The sequence below is a fragment of the Mastigoproctus giganteus genome, chromosome 5 (assembly GCF_048544385.1).
Source record: "Mastigoproctus giganteus isolate SK-2022 chromosome 5, ASM4854438v1, whole genome shotgun sequence".
Classification (NCBI taxonomy): domain Eukaryota; kingdom Metazoa; phylum Arthropoda; class Arachnida; order Uropygi; family Thelyphonidae; genus Mastigoproctus; species Mastigoproctus giganteus.
Genome location: NC_143579.1, coordinates 90117416 through 90139538, shown reverse-complemented (window position 1 = coordinate 90139538; position 22123 = coordinate 90117416). Strand labels below are relative to the sequence as shown.

General features: G+C 38.9%; 1 protein-coding gene across 1 annotated transcript in view; it reads right to left on the bottom strand.

The window, feature by feature from the left end:
* LOC150085552 (homeobox-containing protein 1-like) overlaps positions 1-22123 on the bottom strand; it is a 425950-nt gene that overhangs the window by 387481 nt on the left and 16346 nt on the right. Inside the window, exon 2 of the mRNA XM_090374597.1 lies at positions 2091-2323. The gene's annotated coding sequence lies outside the window, so the exon portion shown is untranslated. The remainder of the gene's footprint in view (positions 1-2090; positions 2324-22123) is intronic.

The following is a 22123-nucleotide window of genomic DNA, read 5'->3' as shown; positions in this document are numbered from 1 at the left end:
AGAATTTCAGCATCTTTATTATATTCATTAAATTGAAATTTAGTTTTTCCTACCTCTTGCCAAATAACATTTTCAGACAGATTACTTGATAATTTGGGTCATTATTTTCATCACTGATTTCATGATATTCATCACTTTCAGATTAGTTTGAGGTTTGGATCTTATCATCACCATCACTGTAATTGAAATGTATGTCTAAATCATCTAATTCTGACCTGGCATCGGATTCATCACTAAAGAAATATTGTGGCTTCTCTTTCGTCCGCAAGTCCAACTCTGTTCTCGATATCCCTGGATGATTTTCATCACGTTTTGGGCACCTTTTTCTTTCAAAAGAGGTAAATCTGAATCATCACTCTCACTTCAATTCATCAAACGTGCATCTTTAGCTTGCTTTCTGTAAAAAGAGGAGGGGGTTCATTTCAAAACTGTTTAGAAATAGATATCTATAAATACAATAAACGAAAATTCGAAATATCTAAAGAGTTTACCTCAATCTCTAGATTATAGTGATAAACGAGATGTTCTCCACACATGCACATATTTGAAACGAAGTCAATATGAAGGCAATAACTATTTTCAGTCTCACAGAGTACGAACAAATTGGAAAACAATGCTCGTGGCGATGCCAGGAAGTAATTCGAGCGTGCGCATTGGTGACTCACTGATACTTATCCCGTTCATTGACAATACTTAGCGGCACAGGGCAGAGCAAACCACCGATGGGTCGCTATCAAATTTTCACAAAAAACAAATGACAACCCGTTTTTCTTGACATACTGTGTTATTTTCCACTTAAATGAACCAATTATGAAAAAAACACAGTCGTCATTTGGGAAATAAAAGCCGTGAGTCTATCTGTCTCTTAGGCTTCACGTTAAATAAATGCCACAGCGGGAACGTGTTAATTAAGACTATGTGCCAAACAATTTACAAAACAATGTTTTGTAAATAAATAAATTTACAAAACATTGCAAATTTATTTATTTATTAATTATTATTATTTTTTTAATTATTGCCTGTACGCCATTATATTCTCCTGCCATATTGGCCCTGTTATAATATCCCTGCCCCATTACATTTTTAATGTCAAGTCCATCGTTTTCTAATTTGGTAAGAATTTCTTTCACCAACCCGTTGGCAGTCTTTTCTTTACTTTCTATAAAAGCAATGAAACTCCCTTCTATTGATATTTTTCCGTCAATTTGCACATATCTAATTATTTCGGACATTTATCCATGATGTGACAAATCGGATGTGCAATCAATTAACAAGAAGTACTTACCTTTTTTAATTTTTGAAATAATACTGGCCCAATTTTCATTTCCAATTCACCATATAAATTTCTCTTGAATTTTATGCAATAAATAATTCACAATTCCTTTTCGATGATTTGAAATTTATTCTGCTAGTTCTTTATTATAAATTTATAGACATATAAGTTCAATAATGTTAGGGAATATTCCAGCTTTTGGATTCCCAAATATTTCAGTTGAACCTCTTAACGCAAGATTATTTTTTGCACAAAATAATATTGCTTCCAGAATAATTTTAAAAATGCTTCTCCATTTCCCTTTCTCTGTTAAAATTGCTTATTGTAGAGCATCATCAATAGTCCAGAATTTTTTTAGACTCTTTTCAATTGATTTCCATTTTAGAAAATGTTCATGGTGTTCTAACGAATTTGTGATTTGGAATGCATCGATATGTGTTTCCAACAGGAAAAGCCTTTCTTTGAATTAACTAGTTAAGGTGCATTGCCAATATTTTTATTAGTTCCAAATAAAATGCATGGAAAAACAATACAAATATTGTTTCTTTGGAGTATATCAGCCAATTTCTGTCTAAAATTCAACATTAGCGAGTATTTTTTTTTTTCAAACCACTATATAGAACTATATAGAAAATCGGTCCATTTTAGGACAAAGAATAACGAAAATATGCATCTTTACCTTGATCTGGATCATTTTCTATTAAAAAGTATCTTATTTTATCAGAAATATTCGATGGGCCAAGTTGCAGAATTATTTAAGTTCAGCATAATATGATTATTATTATTTTAATTTTTTACAATTTGAGGTGGCTCATACTCAGATTCAGATTTCTGGTCGTTTTCAGAATTATGTGCCTCTGTTTTGCTACAATTTTCTTCGGCTTCAGGAATGACTGAATTGCAGCTAAAAGGGTTCCTTTATTATGATCTCCACTTCCGTAACTGACACAAACTATTTTTGAAAATTATTTGACAATTTCTTTGCTTCTTCCTCCCTCAACTTCTTTTGAAATTCTGCTCCACTTGGTCGTTTGGACATCTTATTCTTACCTATAATTTGTAAATTTAAAATTTTTAAAGATTTTTTATTCTAATTAAATTTAGAGCACAGCTAAATAAATAACATCATTTATTGTAGACATGTAGACTAGAATTCTAGAACAGCACAGGTTTTACGAGCACCACTAACATTGCGGAACGGTAATCCCTTTAACCCTTAATTCGCTCTTTTTAATTGGCTAAATGCCATAAAGCTGTTGTTGTTATTTGGTTTTTAGGAACATTAGCAACTAAGGCCATATTGCTCCGGGAATATGCGGTGGTCATTCCCTGACTTTTCCGCATCCTCCGTATTTGGTGGTGATGGGCTCGAACCCCGGTCTAATCAAGAAGCGTGTGTTACGCACTGCTGCTTCTTCCCACCTGGCTATGGAGGCGCCAAAATGCCATAAAGGCCAGAGGTGGAAACATTACATACAAAGTTAAGTATTTCATAATCTGTTCGCTATATGGAAATTTTCTGTTCTGTGGAAACTATTTTAAATGTAATTACCAAAAGGAATTTTTAAAAATTCGCTATAAAGAAGTTTGTTAAACCGAGGTCCTGCTGTAATCAAAAAGAATGCAATTTTAAAATACATAACTGTTGGGTGCACCCTTAAAATGCTGTGCCTGGGGCCCCACTTGCCCCACCGTAGTTCAGGCTCTGATCCTGGTTACTTTCTATTTTACTTTGTTCTTGGTTAGCAGTCTAGCTTTGTTTTGTGAGTATTTTCTTCAGCTATATGTTAATTTCTCACTGCATAAGGCCAATCTATTGTATCAGCTTGCTGATTATTTGTCAGTTGTTCATATTTATTTGTTTAATGTTTGAAATACAGTGAATCCAAACCCATTGTAGACCTTATGGCCTTCCAATAATATATTAGAATCAATGGTCACTCAATTTGTTTTTGCTTCATATTAATGGTCATGTTGTTTTGGTAGGTTTTAGTTCCATATATAGTAACATTTTGATCTCTTCAGCATTGGGTACCACTAAATTTGTTATAATTGGCTATAACTCCTAAATTACTTCAGGAACTTATTCCTCTATAACACCCTTATTCTTAATTTATCTCCCCCTTCTTTCATTACTGTAGTTAAATACTATTTTTCCTTATATTTGTATCTTACTTGGCTTGACCATTTTGAATCCTATTCTTAATTTATTTCAATACAGACATACATACTGTTAATAATTGGACGCCGACCGGGCTAGGCGGGTGGGTAAAGCGCCTGCCTGGCAACCCAAAGGTCGCGGGTTCAAATCCCGCCTCGGGCTTGGATCAAAGTACTGCAAAAACCTTGGGAGGTGCATTATGGCCACAGAAGCCGATGCGTCAATAATTACCAAAGAAAAATAAATAAATAAATAATTGGACACAGTTCCATTGATAGCTGGTCACATCTTACCCAATAAATATGCTTGTAGGCCTTCAAAGAGACAATAGTATGATTCTGAATGCAAAATGCCACAATCAGTGTTAATTGCCAGTGGGGAATAATAACGGGCCACATAAGCAATCAATCTGTATGTGACATTCAACAGCACCAAAGATTCCTAGATCGACAAAGTGATCTGTGAATGGTACTAAAACTGTCAAAACAACCAGAAAACCTCTAAAGCTGACAGAATGTGAAGCAAAGCCTTCAAAGAATCGTGCTTTCAGAATGCAGGTCAATGTAATCACAGCACATGCACAGAAGCCCTCAGTGAGACAATGTCAGCACCAGTACAGTGCAGCGGATGCTGCATAATAAGGATTAACATGGTCACGCAGCCATACACAAGCCACTAATCACAGACTGCAAATCAATGGAGAGCTGTGCTTTGGAGTGACAAGTCACAGTACAAAGTCTACCACATCTGACAGCTGTGCCTGAGTGTAGCAGGTATCGACAATGAAGTTTGGCGGCAGCAGCAGCATGATGGTCCAGGGCTGTTTTTCATGGTTTGCCTTGAGACAATTGGTTGTTTTGGGCAAAACCACAAATGCTTAGGTCTGTCTAGATGTCCAGCACAATAATACATTACCTATGTCATAGCACAATAATACATTACCTATGTCATGGCACAACATCAGGGAAGGCCCAGCAAGGCAACATGCCAAGTCATACTGCTTCCATTGTAACAGAATTGTTTGAAGTCATGAGCATTGAAAAGTTGCACTAGCTAGCTCAGAAGCTCCGACTTCAGTTCTACAGAGAACCTCTGGGATGAATTGACCATTAAGTGCTCTCAAAATATTGCAAAATGAGCATTTGCAAACTTTATACAACAGTTTTGGTTAACATGATAATTAAGGTTGAAATGTTATCAGAAGCCCCTCACAGTTTGGTTCAGTTTATCATTTTAAATGGAAAACAAAATGATAAGTTCACCAGATGCAAACTAATATTTAGTTGAACCGGCTCTGGCCCTGATGACAGCAGCACACCATCGAGGCCAAAGTTCACGAAGGATCTTTGGTTTCTTTCTGGCAACTACAGATTCAACACGATACCAACAGTTCTCTATAGGATTCGGGTCCGAGCTGTTTCCTGGCCAGCTAAGAGTTGCAATGGGGACCATTCTTCCAACCATTTTTTCACCTGTAACAAATGTAAACACATTACTGTTGAACCTCTAATGCAGAAATTAAGCTTAAGTAACTACAGAAGTGCCTACTTACACTTTTTGCTCAATGACAAGGAGCAGAGTTGTCCTGAAAGATGCAGTTACTTGGCAGATTTAAATAGTCTCTAATGGTGGGCAGCAATTTGCCTTCCAATATAGCCGTATCCATTGGCATTTACGGTTGGCGCCTCCGTAGCCAGGTGGGAAGAAGCAGCAGTGCGTAGCACACGCTTCTTGATTAGACCGGGGTTCGAGCCTGTCACCACCAAATACGGAGAATGTGGAAAGGTCAGGGAATGACCACCGCATATCCCGGAGCAATATGGCCTTAGTTGATAATATTCCAAAAAACACAACAAACAAATGAACAGCATTTATGGAACCTTTTATAAACTGCAGGTAACCTACTCCACGATAAGAAATACACCCCCATATCATTTGGCTGGTAGGGAATTTCACTGCAGACACCATACAGTCTGGATGGTATTCTTCACGACGTCTATGGTGGATCATTTGTCTCCCATCAGAACCATGCAGGTTGAATTTCTTCTCATCCAAGAAAATAACTGACTTCCACTGCTCAGGGGCTCATTTGACATTCCTTACACCAAATTAATATGGCCTTTTTCATTTTTTGTTTGAGGAGGGGGTTCTTCTTAGGACAACGGGCTACAAGTCCATTTCTGAAGAGACATCTGACTGTTGCTGCACTTCCTACTCCTATATGTTCTTTCCATTCCCTTTTCAGCCCAGACGAAAAAGCTTTTCGGTTTTGGCATAAGAGCTTCAAAACGTGCTCCTGTTTTCGCATAGAGACTCATTTGCATCCAGTTTCTTTTTTCCTATCAGCAGAACCAGTATTCTTGAGTTCGGAAAGAAATCTACTCACTGTTGACTGATTACAAGGCACTCTATGAGCAATATGACGAGGGAAACATCCATCTTCACGTAAAGCAACAATAGCACTCTCTTCGTGGCATCAACTGCAGGTAACTTGCCATCCTGACACAAACAAGGAATGACTGCAACTCTTGCAGAGCATGCTTATATAGCTGAAAGTAACAGCTGATGCAATCTTAAGTCATCACCTATGCGTCTCAATCTTATCTGATGCAATCTGTAAGAAATATAGTAATAGTAATTGTGGCATGTGATGCAAGAAAGCAAGCGTATGAGCTTATGTAGAATCAGACAAAAAAAAAAAAAAATTCACACAACCATTCCCTCTAAATGTTTATCCAGTTCCTCCTTAAATTTATTTAACCTATCAACTTCCACAACGACAATGGAAGTTTGTTCCAGAAATTACCCACACGCTGGCTAAAGGCAAATTTCTGCACATATATTCTACAGTTGTCTTTCCTCAATTTGAATTTTTGCCCCCTTTGTAATCTAAACAAACAGAAGAATCCCAACAGAATTCAGTGTGCTCAACCCATTCAAGGCCTTATATACCTCAATCAGATCATCTCGCAGGTGCCTAGTCTCCAGCTGCTGCAATTTGCAGGACTTAAGCCACTCTTGATAAGAGGATCCCTTCATTCCCCTCACCAATCTTCTTGCCCTTCTCTATACACACTCAAGCAAATCTACACCCTTACTAAAATGAGGCTCCAGACCTGTACGCAGTACTAAAAGCCTGACCTGACCATTGCCTTATACAGAGGGACAATCAACTCCTTTTCCCTGCTAGCAAAATTCCTGTATATCAATGACAAAACCCCATGACATGCTCTGGAAGCCTGTCTGCAATGCTCAGAATATTGCCATATTGTCATCCGAATAACTTACGTTACAATTACAATTTTAAGGGGTGATGCACTTTCTTTGAACACGAGTGTATATGAGGTACAGCTATAAAACTGTGTTCGCAGGCCGGCCGCTAGATAGTACACCAGTCCCAACCTATTGGTAACACTCTAGGAGGCTTTCAAGGCCATGTTATGTCAAAGATCTGGGTATATTCTTACCATGTGTAAACCATATCCAAAAATTTCATTACTTCATACAGCATGTCCCACCCACTTTTTTTTCTTACTATTGAATAGCATTAGCATTAGTAGAGGCATTTGATGCAAGAAAGCAAGCTTATGCAGCATCAGCCAAAAAAAAAAAAAAACTCCACTTCCACTTCACCCCTCTGTTCGTTCAAAATACCTGTCCAGCTGAGCCTTAAACTTATTTAGGCTATCAACCTCCACCACAAGGGATGGAAGTCTGTTCCACCAACCAACCACCCGCTGGCTAAAGGCAAACACACAATGAATTGTGTGTTTACACAATGAATTGTCAAACCAATAGAGTAAGCTTATCTGCGAAAAGATCTAAACCTCCCAAACACTTCCTAATTCACTTCACAAATATACGTGGTATCAATTTTAATCTCAACGATGTCCATTTCCACTTGCAGTCTGCCAAACCCCGTGTACTTTATCTGACAGAATCTCAGTTATCGGTTGATTCAACTACTGCTCATCTCAGTTGCCCAAATTATTCGCTATATGATTCCTTTCGCCTCAAAGGTGGTGTATATGTCCATTCCAATATTACCTGTCAGAGACTTGGTAATCTGCAATCAACTCTCTTTGATCTTCTGTGGCTTAAAATCTCTCTACCTCATTGTGTCAAATTCAACTGTTGTCTCTACCATTCTTCCAACTCCACTAATCACTTGGAGCACTTTGACTTCCTCTCTTTGCAACTTGACTTTCTCCGGTCCAACTTTCCTTAGTGATTTTAACGTTCACAACTCCAGCTGGCTTCCGTTTTCTAGTCACACCAACCCAGCTGGTCAAGATGCTGTGGCTTTTGCAATTACTAATGACCTTGCACAGACTGTTCATTTACTTACAAGAATACCTGACAATCCTAACCATACAGCCAACACGCTTGATCTTTTTCTCACAAGCAACCTTTCTAAGTACACGGTCGAAGTGAGTGGTCCTTTCGGCCCCTCAGATTACAACTTGGTGATGTTCTCTCTTCTACAATGGAGCCTTTATCTCATGGCAATTCCCAACCTCCTGTTGTTTGGCATTACAAGAATGCAAAATGGGAAGACCTGCAATATTTCTTTTCTTCTTTTCCTTGGTCGGTTTACCGTTTCATAACTTCTGATGTCAACATTTGCTCAGATCGTGTCAGTGAAATTATTCTTGCAGGAATGGAATCCATTATCCCATACTCCACTGTAAAATCTCGTCCTTTATCTAAAACTCGGTTTTCCAATAAATGTGCTAAGGCTGTTCAAGAGAAGAATGTTGCATATCGTAATTGTCTTGTTTCTAATTCTTCAGTTTCATTTTCTGCCTACACCAAAGCTCACAACAATTGTAAAGCAGTTATTAATCAGTCCAAACTAGAGTTTGAACAGGCTAAGAGTAGAAAACTTGCTTCTTGCCCTAATGGTAGCCGAGCATTCTGGTCTCCTGCCAAAGCTATTGGCCACAACTTTTGCCCATCTCTGCTCCCACCACTGTCCAAACCAGCCAAGGATAAAACTGACCTGCTAGCATCCCATTTTTCTTCTAACTCATGTATTAATGATCTTGGTAAAACACCTCACAAAATTCCCAACACACTTCATTCACTGCCACCTGTGGTCTTCCGTCAAAAGGATGTCAGAAGGATTTTGACGAATCTTGATGGTAGGAAAGCTCCAGGTCGCGATGGTATTTCTCCACTTGTTCTCAAAACCTGTGCTCATGAAACCCTTGCTCCTGTTCTTTGCCGCCTTTTCCACTTTCTTATTCCAAAGGTGTTTTTCGTCTGCTTGGAAATCTGCTCATATCCAGCTGGTTCCTAAAAAGGGTGACAAATCCCTCCCAATGCAATGGGACGGGAGGAATGGAGAAATCAATTAACCACAAACTCTTAAAATACCTAGAAACCTTCCATCTGATCAACGATCACCAGTATGGGTTCCATCAGTGTCGATCCATTGTTGATATTCTGACTTATGTTACCCATTTAGGGACTAATTCAATGGAAATGTTCAGTGAAACACAAGCAGTTGCTCTCGATATCTCAAAGGCTTTCGATCATGATTGGCATAAAGGTCTTCTAAACAAGCTTTCATCTTATGGTTTGCCAACTGTTTTTTGTAATTGGTTATCCAGTTTTCTCTCTGATCGCTCACTGAGAGTGATGGTAGATGGCTCTCTGTCTTCTAACTTCTCCACTAATGCCAGTGTCTTCCCAAGATTCAGTTCTTTCCCCCACTCTTTTCCTCTTGTATATTAATGACCTTCTTGCACTGACTGGAAATCCTATCCATAGTTTTGCCGATGATAGAACATTGCATTCCACTTTCCATTTTGAGAAACCTTGCCCTGCTCAATCAGCTTCAACCTCTCGAAAATCTGCTACCAATTCCTTAAATGCCGATCTTCAGGTAATTCTCCAGTGGGGCAAAGACAACTTAGTTGATGCCGATCCTTCTGAAACTCAGTCTTGTCTTATATCTCGCAAAAAGGATTCTTCTGTTCCTATGCTTATCTTTGGTGACACTTCAATTTCTAGGCAAAATGATACATCTCTTTTGGGGATTACCCTCACTTCTAATCTCTCTTGGCACAAGCACATTACAAATATTACTTCCTCTGCATCTAAAAAACTTGGTTTTTCTCTTTTGCTCTCGGCATTACATTTCTTCCAACTCTGTACAAATAGCAAGTCTGCCCTACCATAGAACATTGTTCCCACATCTGGGAAGGGGGGCCCCCAAAACCTCTCTCAGGCTTCTAGATTCCATTCAGAAGAGGGCAGTTAGGTTTAATGATTCATCTCTAACAGTCTTTCCACTTGCTGTCACATAGACATACTGTTTCTGCTGCATGCCTCTTCTACAGATATTTACATGGGCACTGTTCTTCTGAATTGGCTTCTATAATTCCCGCTCTCTCTTTCAAAACAGTCCGAACACGTGCCGACACCAGCCAATATCCATTTACTGTCTAACTTCAAACTCACAGAACCAACTTTTCATCTTCCTCGTTTATTTATTCAACTGCTTTTTTTTCTGGAATAACCTTTCTTCGTACGTATTTCCTGAAAATTACAGTCTACAGAAGTTGAAGTCCAATGTCAACAAATATCTTCTTTCATCTTCTCAACCTCCAACCCAAGCATGATATTAAGTACTACAGGTTCTAATACCCTCATGTTTGGGGTTATATATGAAAAGGAAAAAAAAAAAAAAAAAAAAATTGACAGTGGCGTAATGCAGAAGTTTTAGTTGCCCTATAAAAGCCTTGGTTGATGATGTTCTGTTTACGCCCTGGTTGAGAAGACTGTCTTTTTTTGAAGAAAAGATCAAGTGTTGATTACCTGGATTTCTTCATTCCTTTTAAGAATTTCAAAATATGACACCCCTTTTAACTGTGGCACTCCTCTCCCAATCATGATCATGAACATGATCTATGTCACAGAGCTCATTAGTGAGGGACTCTACACTCGCAGGGATCTATTGTAGGTCACTGATCTTCCTAATTTTTAGAATAGTCTTCTTTATCTTCCTTCTGCTTTTGGCTATGTTCTGCATAACATTTCAAGAGCTCAGTTACAGCTTCAACTGTAACCTCTTCTAACCCTGCTTCTTGTTCTAGCCTGCTGATGTCTTCTACAACATTCTGTTGTGGCTCGAATCCTCTAAAGTCATGCATTACGATCAGAGAATATTGGTTGTCATTTGATGCCTTAAAGGGCATCAATCACATTACCACAGCCTGGCAAAAAGTGACTGTCAAATGTCTAAATGGAGTGTGATGTAAACTTCTACCAGATCTCATGCTCCAAAGCTTTTACCATTTCTGTAAATATTTGGCATAGGTAATAAGCTTTAAAGGTGGCTATTACCCACTAGTCAATGGGTTGCAAAACCAATGCTGTATTAGAGGGCATGTAGACAACATTAACTTTAAGAGGCGTTCTGACTTCACCCACATTCGTAGGATGTCTAGGAGGATTGTCCAAAAGAATCTGAGAACAGTAGGGCAAAAATGGTTGGTGTGCCAATCCAAGAAGACGTCCTGTGTCACCCAAGCCTTCTTGTTTGACTTCGAGTACACAGGCAACATGGCTTTAAACCTTTCATAACATGTGATGTTTCTGAATGGTACACCAACATTGGCTTCAATTTTAAATTGGCTGACACAGTTACTCCAAATGAAAGTGTCAGCCTGTCTTTTGATGCTTTAAATCCAGGAACCGACTTTTCTTCATGGGCAATGAAGGTTCTTCAGGGTAACTTTTTCCAATAAAGGCCCATATCATCAACAACGAAGATGATATTCGAAAGGTAATCGCCCTCCTGTACTATGGCCTGAAACTCTGCAGGGAATGTGACAGCCGCCTCAACATCTGCACTTGCTACCTTGCCGGTAATTTTCACACTTCTGCATTTGGTTCTTGCTTTAAATCTCATGAACAAGCCCTTACTAGCCAAAAATATTTCACTGACTTCCTTCTTTAAGTCTTCAAAAATTGCCTTAGCCTTTTCAGTTATTACAATTTGGGTCAAGTGAATGTTTTTTTGTTTCAAATCATCGACCCAAAATGTCAGCAAGTGCTCCATTTTTACCAAAAGCTTACTTCTGCTGTAACTAACATGTGTAGCACTTACTCTGGTAGCACACTGCATCGATCATTTTATTTTATCAGCATTCTTCATAATTGTAGTAATAGTCAATGGAGGCATATTCATAGCCCTACACACATTGTGGTGGCTTTCACCAGCCTCCATCCTCTGGATAACCCCCAACTTATTTTCCAATGTGATAGATCGTCATGCCTTTTTCACACTTCCATTTGCACTAGTATACATTGAAATTCTTTTACCAGATATGGAGTCTCTTTATTCTATCAAATTAAAAACTTTATATCACGACTGGCAAAAACTGCACATGGCTATCACAGCTATAAAAATTGGCAAAAACTGCACACTGCTATCACTAATATTAATTATTATTTAATTTATTAATAGCACAATTATTGAAAAATGTTAGCATAATAAATTTCCAACACGTGTGCATGGTGCAAACAACAACCAAACGAATGCTTCACCGCAAGGACCTTTACCTCTCTCTTACACAAGTGGTTGGTGCCTCCGTAGCCAGGTGGGCAGCAGCAGCAGTGCGTAGCACACGCTTCTTGATTAGACCGGGGTTCGAGCCCGTGACCACCAAATATGGAGGATGCAGAAAGGTCAGGCAATGACTACCGCATATCCCCGGAGCAATATGGCCCTAGTTGCTAATGCTCCTAAAAACCAAATAACAAAAACAACACAAGTGGCTACTTTGAGGGTGGGAAGCTTTCTCATCTCTGATACGGACATGCTAATTGCTGATTAGCTCAGATAGTGTATGATACATAGTACAGTACAATGCCCATAAATTTTGTCTGACAATTTTAAACTATCAATTTATTAAAAAAATTTCAAAAATAAATAAATAAAAATGGCTTTGTGGCTAGTGACCAGTACTATTGTGAATCAGACTGGCGCAAAACGAGAGCTACCTGTATATACATATCGACGAATGCAAAGTACTGCACATGATTAGAAGTTCCCCCAGGGAAATATATACAAACTGTGTGGTACAACACTCAGAGTGGTAAAGAATGAAAAATACTTGGAGATAATTGTGCAGTCAGATACGTTTTCCTGAGCAGCGAAGACAGGCTGCCAGAGCAGGTAATGGTGTCTTATCAATGATATACAGGAATTTTGCTAGTAGGGAAGAGGAGGTGATTATCCCTTTGTATAAGACAATGGTCAGACCAAGCCTTGAGTACTGCGTACAGGTCTGGAGGCTTCATTTTAGGAAGGATGTAGAGTTGCTAGAACAAGTACAGAGAAGGGCAACAAGATTAATGAGGGGAATGAAGGGGTGCTCTTAACAAGAAAGGCTTAAGTTCTGAAAATGGCAGCTTCTGAATGCTAGTTACTCAAACCATTAAAATCCATATACAACTCAATCCGATCACCTTGCAGGTGATCGGATTGAGTTGTATATGGATTTGAATGGTTTGAGAAAGCTCAATGCTGATGGGATTCTTTCTCTTGCTCAGATTTCGAACCTGAGGGGGGGGCATAAATTCAAATTGAGGAAAGTTGTAGAATAGATGTGCGAGAAATTTGCCTTTAGCCAGTGGGCAGTTGATTGCTGGAACAAACTTCCACATGTCGTTGTGGAAGATGATTGCTTAAATAAATTCAAGGAAGAACTGGACAAACTTTTAGATAGATGAAATAGGATTTTTTTTTTTTTTTTTTTTTTTTTGGCTGATGCTGTATAAGCTTGCTTTCTTGCATTATATGCCTCTACTAATGCTAATGCTATATAATTTCTGGAAGTGCTGTTGTTGCTGATTAAGGGTTTAATGACACAAGGGCATCAATGGCCAAGATGTGTCTTTTCCAAGTTTTGATGTAGATCAAACTTTTTTTTTTTTTTTTTTTAGATTTGCTGAATAAAATTAAGCAATTCATCTATATTCGCAGAATTGTCTAAGATCTGTTGAAGGGTAACTGGATTCTGATTCTGGATTCTGGTTGCTGTATAAGCTTGCTTTCTTGCATTATATGCCTCTACTAATGCTAATGCTATATAATTTCTGGAAGTGCTGTTGTTGTTGATTAAGGGTTTAATGACACAAGGGCATCAATGGCCAAGATGTGTCTTTTCCAAGTTTTGATGTAGATAAAACTTTTTTTTTTTTTTTTTTTAGATTTGCCGAATAAAATTAAGCAATTCATCTATATTCGCAGAATTGTCTAAGATCTGTTGAAGGGTAACTGGATTCTGGTTATTGCATAAACTCTGAAAACAAAGCAATCTGGAATTTCTGAATCGAGGGCATACCAAGAGAATTTGTTTTACGGAAAGCTGAACTTGGCATTGGACACAGAGTGGGGGATTTTTGTTTGCCAATAGATGAAAATGAGTAAGATGAGTATGGCCAATTCTCAGTCTGGCAAGTATTACTTCTTCTCTGCGACTCTCTCTGATGCTGGAATTCCATATTTCTGGATTAGGTTTTATTTCCTGCAGTTTATTGTTGATTTCATTTTTCCATATTTGAGCCCATTCATTTTCACTTTCTCTAATAATGATTGGACTAAAATCAGTGTGTGGAACTATCGTTGTTTTATTTGGCAGTTCTGATGCTGACTTAGCTGCAATGTCTGCTTTTTCATTGCCTTCTATTCCGCAATGTCCTGGGATCCAGCAAAGAGTTATTTCAGATTGTTTATTTTGACAGAGGTTGGTTAGAAAGTCAATTTCTTGTAGGAGAGGATGATGAGAATGTCGTTTACCCTGTATGGCTGAAATAGCACTGAGTGAATCCAAATATATTAAGACAGAGAGGGACGACTGTTGACATATTTCACTTAATGCAAGCTGTATAGCATATAGTTCTGCAGATAGAATGCTGCACTCAACTGGAAGGGATTTTGAAATTACATGCGACGGGAGCATGGCTGCTGCACCTACATGTGATTGGGTCTTAGATCCATCCGTATAGATTATGAGTTTCCCAGTGTGTTGCGAAGTATAGTTGGCATGCAACTGTCGGATATTACATAGCGGAATGGTATTTTTTGGCCACTGAGCGAAATAAAGATCAATGTTTATATGATGTCTATTCCATGGAGGTAAAGGCATATTTTCACTTTCCACAATTTTATTGAGGTCGAGTTTCCACTTTTTTATTACTTCTTGAAGACGAATCCCAACAGGTCTGGGTTCATTAGGCTTGGATTCGTAAAGTGTTGGCCATAAAGGTTGGTTGAGGTATACCCAACAGGGGTGAGTTGGAAAGCTTCTTATTTTGGCAGCGTATTGGCAGAGTAGGCGTTGTCTTCTAAGATAAAGTGGAGGGTCGTGTGCTTCTATATACAAGCTTTGTACAGGCGAGGTTCTGTAGGCGCCTAGTGCTTATCGAAGGGCACTGTGTTGAATGGTGTTCACAGACCATAAGATGCTTTTTTTTAGCTGATGCATATACTATAGCTCCATAGTCTAATCATGACCGGATTAGAGCACGATACAAATTCAGCAATGACTGTCTGTCAGCGCCCCCAAGATGTTGAGGATACTGCACGAAGGATGTTTAGTTTCTGGGGGCACGTAGTTCGTAGATAGGTCACATGTTTACGAAAATTTAATTTGGTGTCTAAATTCAGACCCAATAATCTTATGGAGTCTGTCATCGGTATTTCTCTGCCTTTCAGTTTTAATACAGGTTCCGGATGAAGCGATCGTAATTTACAGAAGTGTATTGCTGCTGTTTTCCCCTCGGTTAATTGATAGCCGTTGCTTTCTGCCCAAGTTTCAATTTTGTTTATTGCTATCTGTAGTTGTCTTTCGATGGTAGCCATGTTCGATGATTGACAGGAAATAGCAAGATCGTCTGCATACATATAAACTTCTACAGTGGATGGGATGTCTCTTATAATGCTACTGGTACGTAATGCAAAGAGTGTGGCACTTAAAATCGATCCCTGAGGTATTCCTTCTTCTTGTGTGTGAATTTTGGACAGCTCATTCTGGAATCTTACTTGAAAGGTCCTGAGGTGAAGAAAATTCTGAATTAATCTAGGCAGGTTACCTCTCAGTCCAAGTTTGTATAAGTCTTGGAGGATTCCATATCTCCAGGTTGTATCGAATGCTTTGGTAATATCGAAAGTTATCATTACCATGTGCTGTTTTTTAAGAAAAGCATTTCGAATGTAAGCTTCAACCTTGATGTGGACATCAGTTGTACTCCTGTTACGGCGGAAACCAAATTGATGGCATGATATAGCATCTTGATCTTCAACAATCCAGACAAGTCTCTTGTGAACCATCTTTTCTATTATCTTTCCTAAACAGCTGGTCAAAGATATAGGACGATAACTATTGGGGGAGGAAGCATCTTTACCGGGTTTCGCTATGGCTACCACAACTGACTGATGCCATGTATCAGGGTAAACATTCTCCTCAAAGATTCTATTGTAAAATTTCAGTAGTATAGATTTTGAGTTTGAGTTAAGGTGGCGAAGCATTATGTAGAAAATGCCATCTGGTCCAACAGAACTATTTCTAGAATTCTGTAGAGCTTCATTGAGTTCATTCATAGTGAACGGAAGGTTATAAGAATAAGATTGTTTTGTAACAAAGTTAATTTTATATTTTTCCACGAAGATTTTTTTGCGTCTAAATGAGTCTTCATAAGATTGATATGATGAAGTGACTGCAAATGTTTCTGCTAAAGCCTCTGAAATATCAGTTGGAGAAGAAATATCTTTTCCTTTCCAGGACAGGGTTGGGGCTTTGGTTTGGTGACACTTTCCACTGAGAATGCGGATCTTTCTCCAAATTATTCTGGGGTCAGTGTTTCTGCAGATGGTAGAACTGAATCGAATCCACGCATCCTGTTTAGCTTTTCTACGAATTCGGCGTGCTTCAGCTTTTAGCCGTTTATAGTTTATAAGGTTCTCCGTTGTAGCATCTAGGCGAAAAATGTTCCAAGCTTTGTTTTGTTTCCTTTTGGCAAGATAGCAATCTCTTGTCCACCAACTATTATACCTTTGTTTCGTAAGGTTAACTTTTGGTATTGCGCTGACAGCAGCTCCAAGTAGTTCTTCTACTATATGTCTAGTGGCATTATTAATAGATGCAGCAAGAATCAGATGGTTATCAAATTGCACTGTTTTCAAAAACTTCTCCCAGTTAGCTCGGTGAAAATTCCACGTAATTCTTTGGTTAGATGTATAGTTTGTATCCGTCTGTATTTTGCAAATTATAGGAAAGTGATCACTGTTGTGAAGGTCAGTTAATACTGTCCAATCAAAGCTAGGATAAATGGACGAGGAACATATGGACAGATCCAGAGCAGAGCTAGAACCTGTAGGCAAGTGGATATAAGTATGCACACCAGTATTCAGTAGTGTTAAGTGATGGTTATCGAGTACAGTTTCGATCATCCTCCCTCTACAATCTATGTTCGGGGAACCCCACAAAGGATGATGAGCATTTAGATCACCTAGAAAGCATACAGGTTGGGGCAGTTGATTAAGTAAGTTGTCAAGTTCTGCAATAGAACATGAAACGTTTGGTGGAATATAAATGGAGATAAGAGTGAGATTAATTTCAAGAACAATACGAATGGCTACTGCTTCTAGATTAGTGGAAAGCTGAACGGGTTTCGATGATACATTACTACGAACTAATATTGCTACTCCTCCTCTTGCTGGAGACTCAGAACATCTGTCACGTCTATATAGCGTATACCGTGAGAAGTATGGGGTATAACTTGATGATAAATAAGTTTCCTGTAGACAAATACATGCAGGATCATGCTGATGCATTAAGTATTTTAATTCATCAAGATTGCTTCTTAGTCCTCTACAATTCCATTGAATAATTTTCTGCATTACTTGGATTTAGGTTAGGTGGATTGATCTGATCGTTTGTTTTTCCCTTGATCCTGTTTATATTTCTCTTGTTTTGAAAAGACTGGGCGAGTAATATCCATCTCATCATCAGCATGAAGCAGGAGAACAGCATCTTCATTATCTAACTTCTCATCGATTTCCATAGTTCATTCAGTTGGTTTATTTTGTGTACGATGAGCATTTTTCTCCTTTGATAATGTGCCTGAGTTGGAAACGTCTTATGGCTTGGATGGCTTTGTATTAGTAACATTTGGACCCTTTGTCTTTGTTGCTATCAGTGTCTCACCATCTGCAAGGATGGATTAGCCCATTGAGTTAAGAGATAATTTAGGAGGAATAGTAATATAAGTATGTGTAGAAAATTCTTTAGTGTTTTTGACTGCATTGGAATATGTTTTGGCAGGCATCACATTTAATATCTGTTTACGTGCCTCTTGGTAAGATACATTTTTCTCTACCTTGTACTTCATTATTTTCTTTCCCATTTTCCATAATTCGCAAGTTCTAGAATATGCGGGGTGAGTATCCTGGCAATTGGGACACTTTGGCGTTGCTGCTGTGCATTCAGTTTGGGAATGGTCTGATGAGCCACAAAGGGGACAGATTGTCTTACCTTGGCATGCTGTTTGAGAATGACCATACTTCTGGCATTTAAAGCATCTAAGTGGATTTGGTATATAGGGTCGGATCTTACAGGAAAGGTAGCCAGTTTTTACTGATTCTGGGAGATTCGGACTGCTGAAGGTAAGGATAACATTTCTTGTGGGTGTAAGGACACCATCTTGTTTGGTCATATTTCTCTTAGCACCGACAACACGTTGTGCTTTAAGTTCTTCGGCAATTTCTTCCTCAGAAACATTAAGGAGGTCCCATTCCGAGATGACTCCCTTTGAGGTGTTTAAAGTTCTGTGCAGGGTTACTGAAATGGGAAGCCTCCGAAGGTCGTTTGCTTCAGGAGTTGTCTAGAATGACTGGGATTGGAAGTCTCTATAAGAAGATCTCCTGAGCGAAGGCGTTTGACAATTTTGGGAGTACCTGCTACAGCCTCTATGCTTTTCTGCACAAGAAATGGCGATAAGCTACTAAGAGGTTTCGTTGATAACGAGTGTACAATTAAAAAAGCAGGTAGGTCGTGTGAAGAATCATCTTTTTTGATTCTTTTTGCTTGAGATGACTCAAGTTCATGCGAGCACGTAGGCTCTACAGTCGGTGATATTAATGGATCCATGTTTGCTCCTTTTCGCCCTGAGTATTGGATTAATACTTAGACTACCAGCCCCGCCACGTGGAGGCAGGAGTGGTGCCACCAGTGACCAAGCGATAAGAGATTAGTGGTTAGTGTGTTAGAGAAATTGGTTATATATATATATAATATAAAATAAAGGTGTCTTTCCTTCCTTGATACGAAGCTTAGTTCTTTATTTAGAAAAAGTCAAAATTAAATAATTTTATAAATAAAGAGGGTTTTAACAATCTCTACAATCTGTCGCTTAGAGAAAAAACGCTTTCAAATCACTTTGGAAATATCGCTATGATCACTCGCTTGGCACTCGGGGGCCTCTGGAAGTGCAATGGTCCGATTTTAATGAATTTGGGAATGCTCAACAAATGATACTAAAAGAGCCAAATATAAAATTAAATTTTAAGAAAATCCATCCACTCAGAGTCGAGCTATTATATCCAGAAAGACAGATAAAGAAATAATAATTATCAGATATCTTCCGGTCTGATTTTAATGAAATTTGGGATAGCCCAACAAAACTTTCTATAAGACTCAAATATAAAATTTCATGAAATTCCATCTACTGGGAGTTGGGGCAGTATGTGCAGGTGGGAGAATGAGTGCTTTACACATACAAGCTAACGCACCTAAAAATAGCTGACACACAACCATCACTGAGTAAAATCTGAGAAAAGGCTCAGTTAGATGACTGAAAATACTAAAATATAAAACATTCATGTCAGTAACATAGTCACTCAGATGTCAAATGGTTGAAAGGTGTCACGCTCTTGCACACAGGCACTCCTCAGCAAGAAAGAATGTACAAAAAACTAAAGTCCTGTGTGGAGATGAGCAGGGACATCTTCCTCTCTGCAGTTCCTGTGCTGACTGGACTGTCAGTGTATGATTACAGGCTTTATCTGATGCAGCCTGTGTGTGATCTGTCAAAGAGTTGTCCACCAAAATGTGAGAGAGTAATCCATTGAGTGTTATCTGCACACAATCTGTATAGGGGAATGACAGGTTATGATTATGCCAACCTGGATGCAGCACCCAAAATTTCATTTACCTTGATCCTACTGTGGCTTGGGATCCGGCAGAAACAGATGTCAAAAGACCATTCAGAAGGAGAATGTAATATCTGCTGGACCTGGGTCAGGACTGTGTAAGGATTGTATCTAAGCCTGTAATTATTGGTTTTAATGTTGTCAAAGAGTACTCTATAGAATACAACTCTGTCATGTACGTAATACATTCATTGGGAATCTATTTGGTTACAGTGTTTTCTGGTATGACGGCAGAAGACCGAACAGATAACTCTGACTTTGAGCTATCAGCTCAAGGGGCAACAGAGTGGTAAATAAACAGAAGGCAGAGTGGTGGACTTTTCGAAGTTTTAATAGAGAAGATGCATGATGGTAGTTCAGCATGCCATTTTGTCCAAAGAAACAGTTGGTAGTCCAATGGCTATAACAGTGGTTTCCTCAAAATGGCTAAAGTTGTTCAGTAAATCACCGATCAATAGGACACCATGAGCCTTCCTTGCTGTCTGTCTACACTGCTCGGAGAACTTCATGTCTGACCATATCAACTCCCAAATCTTTCTTCCTCTACTATTTTTAGGTAAACTGCACCAAGTGTATATAAGTTAAATTGGAACTGATCATTAACTACTCTATCAATCTTGACATCACCTTCTGTGTTGCTTCATCAATGTCATTTAAGAAATTCAAAAACAGCATTGTTTCCAGTGCTGATCCTTCAGGAACCCCACTTCTTAAAATTAAATTAGCTGAATCAGAAGAATAACAATTAATCACAACACTGCTTTCTGCTATTATTGTGTGTGTGTGTGTGCGTGCGTGCGTGCGTGCGTGCGTGTGCGCGCGCGTGTGCACAGTTTGTGTTTTGAAATTTAACAGTTCGTGTTTTCCACAACAGCAGGCCCACTGGCACATTAATGCCAGTCCTGGCATTTCAAATTCCACAATGTTTTACCTACATAAAAAGTTTAGTGCTACAGTAGCATTATTTCAAGACAAGGAAAACAGTTGATGAAACTTTTGAAATGCAGCAGTTACTGATATTTAATAAATACAAGGGTTGTTCAATAAAGAACGATCATAATTTTTCATGAACAACCATATTGCTTGCTATTTTTAGCTGAGCTACAGAATTAATACCAAACCAAGCTGCACTGCATAGCAACTGCGCAACTGCATGCAGTGCGACCTCGGCAGTTGGTCAAGTTTATGCCCGTTCAGTTCTGCCTACATAATGGACATAGTGGCGGATTCAGGGTAGGGGCACCAGGGCACAAGCCCCACCCTGTCGTTTTTCGGAAATATACACCAATTGTTTAAATTCAGTTTAGCTTAAAAAAAAATGGGTTTTTTTGTTTTGTTTTTTTTTTTTCCACATAGCATGTTATCTATTTTTGCATTGTGGCTCAGCTATTCTCAACTGACTACAGTTGGCATGATGCTAATGTGATCACCATTCTTGTGAACAAATGGCCCCCATTTGTGCACAAATCTAGGGCAAAAAATTTCTGGACAGTACTTGCAGGGCTCAAGACCAGGTTTCAGAAGCATATGACACTACAGAAAAAAACATATCTTAGAACAAGATTCATGACCATTTTACTTTTTGAATTTTTTAGCAATATACAAACAGAAGAATATAAAAGAAAGATTTGTCAAAACATATTCCTAGGGTAGTGGTTGTTTTAAGGTTGTTTTGGAATATTAACCTCACTGTTCATTGGACACCAGGACTCTTTTCTAATAACAGTTTTTTCTTCCCCCCCCCCCCCTCCATATCTGTCCATACGATTCTGTGACATTTCAGTTTTCTTGTATATCTTAGTGTGGTTGTAATTATTAAGCTCTTCTTTTATACTGTTGCTTGGGCAGTATTTTAAAAAAAAAGAACAATTAATTGCTCTGTAAAATTTAAGATACTGGAAATGCTGTTTCTATTACCTAGGAGGTCTGAAAGATTGAGCCGAATGAAATTGGTAGAGAGTTGCAGAGGATTTTTCATCTCTCATTTTCATATGGGAGTGCTGTGGCTCAGAGGAGAACTGAGGGGGGCAGTTGCCCTCTGAATCACAGCCTTTTAAAATGCACTACTTGCTTGATGTTTGTGGAGCCGTCGGGTATGGGACATGATACTGCCACGGGGGATGTCTTTGTGTGTGCGCGTGCGATGCAAGGAAATCAGGCGACAACTCAGCGTTGTTATGGGCCTATATGAGAGCTTGAAGGACAGGGTGGATGCCCTCAAAGGATTAAAAGTGAGGGGCCCATCAAGCTCTCAGCTGCCCACACCAAAGCCAGAGCTTGCACTTGGTCATCAAGCAACACAGCGGCAGGCCCCAAGGCAGAATGTGCTGGTCCCAAAGGAACTAGTAGTTGTTGGTGACTCTATTGTTAGGGAAACATGCTTTGTAAAAAGGATAGGTGGAACAGGACCAGGGTATGTCTGCCAGGGGCAAAGGTTGATGACGTTGTAGAGCGGATATCA